This window comes from Brassica napus, chromosome C3 (assembly GCF_020379485.1).
Source record: "Brassica napus cultivar Da-Ae chromosome C3, Da-Ae, whole genome shotgun sequence".
Lineage (NCBI taxonomy): Eukaryota > Viridiplantae > Streptophyta > Magnoliopsida > Brassicales > Brassicaceae > Brassica > Brassica napus.
The window spans coordinates 64,078,035-64,080,922 of NC_063446.1; the positions used below are offsets into that span (position 1 = coordinate 64,078,035).

The 2,888-nt window shown below is 44.2% G+C and overlaps 1 non-coding gene across 1 annotated transcript; it reads right to left on the bottom strand.

Moving 5' to 3' along the window:
- Window positions 1-393: 393 nt before the first annotated feature.
- On the bottom strand, window positions 394-500 carry LOC125584714. Its single transcript, XR_007321623.1, has one exon. It is a non-coding gene; the product is annotated as a small nucleolar RNA R71 (small nucleolar RNA).
- Between the last annotated feature and the right edge of the window lie 2,388 nt (window positions 501-2,888).

Here is a 2,888-nt window from a genome sequence, read left to right on the forward strand (position 1 = left end):
CAAGGGGCAGAACACCAACCGCGGGCAGCTCGACCCATTGGTACTTATGACCGGCCCAACACTCATGGTCATAGACTGGGAATCCGAGCACCGGCTGTGGCAGCCAACAACTTTGAGGTCAAGTCAGGACTCCTCAACGTGATCGAGAACAACAAATTTCATGGCTTGGCTTTAGAGGACCCATTCGATCACTTGGACAGGTTCGACAGCTACTGCGGGTTGTCAAAAACCAATGGTGTGTCAGAGGATGCCTTAAAGCTGAAGTTATTCCCTTTCTCTTTGGGGGATAAGGCGCGTCGGTGGGAGAAGTCTCTACCCAGCGACTCTATCACCACTTGGGATGACTGCAAGAAAGCATTCTTGGAGAAGTTCTTCTCTACTTCAAGAACTGCTAAGCTGAGAAATGAGATCTCCAGCTTTCAACAGAAGGGCTTGAAAGGATTCAGTGAAGCCTGGGAGAGATTCAAAGGGTACCAAGCTCAATGCCCTCACCATGGTTTCTCTAAGGAAAGCCTGTTGAGCACATTCTACAGGGGAGCTCTTCCTAAGTACATAGCCAGATTGGATACAACTAGCAATGGGTTCTTCTTGGGAAGAACTGAGGAAGATGCAGAGGAGCTGGTTGACAACATGGTAAAGAGTGACGCACTCTACAGTGGAGACCACGACAGAGGCAGTAGAACAGATGACAAGCAGACGAGGAAGGAGTTAAAGGCTCTACAGGATAAGATAGACATACTCATTGCTGATAAATCCACCCAAGAGCAGCTGAACTTTGTTGGTAACTCAAACCAAGATGCACCACCTGGGATCAATGAGGTTGAGGGTTTGGAAGGTCAAGAAGAGATGTGTTTCATCAACAACAATGGCAGTTGGTACAAGAAAGAGCCCAACTTTCAGTACAACAACTACCAACAGAAATCCTATCCTAACAACCAACAAAGTGGTTATCAGCCTAGGAACAACCAGCAAGGCAACTATCAGCCTCAGCAAAACCCTCCTCCTGGTTTCTCCAACAAAGGGAACCAGTCTTCTCAACAACAAGTTAATCCTTCTACCTCTACTCCTCAGGAAAGCAGCACTGATGTTCTACTGAAACAGATCTTGGAGTCTCAGACTAGAAGTGAAAAGCAGGTTGGTTATGAGTTGAAGAACCTTCACTCCAAGATTGATGGAAGTTACAATGAGCTCAACAACAAGTTCAGGGCTTTGGAAAACCAGTTTGCTTCCATGACCACTCACCAGAATCGCCAGCAAGGGTCTCTACCTGGAAAATCTGAGCAAACACCCAAGGAGTATTGCAATGTTGTCCTCTCTACCACTTCTTCAGGGATTGAATTGAGTAACCACAAGAAAGAGGTAGATGAAATTGAAAGATTGGTGTTTGGAACTGAGATTGAACAGGTTCAGCATCTGATTGTAGCAACAGCTGAAGCAAAGATTGTGGAGGAAGCTGACAAAATGGTTGAAGTAAAGATTTTGAAGGGAGATGAACCCATGGCTGAGAAACCAGTTGCGAAGAGAGCTAACCAGAAGCTGAAAGAGGTCAAGCTGGAGGACACCACTGAGGTTGAGCAGTCACCCTATGACAAGCTCCCATTTCCACAAAGGGTTCTCACCAAAGCTCAGAAGAAGGTGATTTCCAAGTTCAGAAAAGACCTAAGTGATATTGGAGTTAAGCTTCCAGCGATGTCGGGTATGCGTGAGGCTCATGTCCAATGCATCTTCTGAGTTGAGTATTCATAATGCATCTTCTGAGTTGGCCACTCAAAAGTTGATCAACAGACATTTCCCACCCAAAAGGTGTTTGATGAAATGCCTGAGACAACTCTCCTAGACTTTTAATATACTTTGCCAAAGACATTTGTTGTTAAAGGTGCTAAAATAGCTAATAGACTTGTTAGTAATGATTGCTTTCATATTATTCAACCAAAGACATTTGATGTTTGAGATATGTTAGCAAATGAGCATTCATCTAGACATAGAGCTTGCTTAGAATTGTGTCTAGGCTTAAGGTTGATAGTTTGATTGATCATTTGTCATCCTTAGTTCGATACTTGATCACCCAAGGTCTAATCCCTATGCCCATGAGTTCTCTTTTCCCTTAGTCAAGAAAGTATCATTCTGTTATTGCTTTCTAGTATTAGTAGTAGTTTAAAACCCATCTAAATCATTGGTTGCACTTAGATTAAGTGAGTACTTGCATTCTCGGTGCTTTGATATCCCTCAGAACTGGTTCGACAATCTTTTATACTACAACATTTGTCTTAGGAGCCTTGAAAACTCTTAATATCAAATTGGCGCCGTTGCCAAATTCTGAGTAGATTGAAACATTGAGATTTAGTCACTTGTTTGAGAATAAGTCATTTTAAATTTTGTTTTGTTACTGATTCTTCTTCTTCAGAGCTTTAGAGAGAGAGTGTGCTAGAGCTAGAAGAGAAGAAGAGCAACAAGCCCACTTGCAGGAATTGGACGTTGATATGGCAGATCCACAACAAGGGGCAGAACACCAACCGCGGGCAGCTCGACCCATTGGTACTTATGACCGGCCCAACACTCATGGTCATAGACTGGGAATCCGAGCACCGGCTGTGGCAGCCAATAACTTTGAGGTCAAGTCAGGACTCCTCAACGTGATCGAGAACAACAAATTTCATGGCTTGGCTTTAGAGGACCCATTCGATCACTTGGACAGGTTCGACAGCTACTGCGGGTTGTCAAAAACCAATAGTGTGTCAGAGGATGCCTTAAAGCTGAAGTTATTCCCTTTCTCTTTGGGGGATAAGGCGCGTCGGTGGGAGAAGTCTCTACCCAGCGACTCTATCACCACTTGGGATGACTGCAAGAAAGCATTCTTGGAGAAGTTCTTCTCTACTTCAAGAACTGCT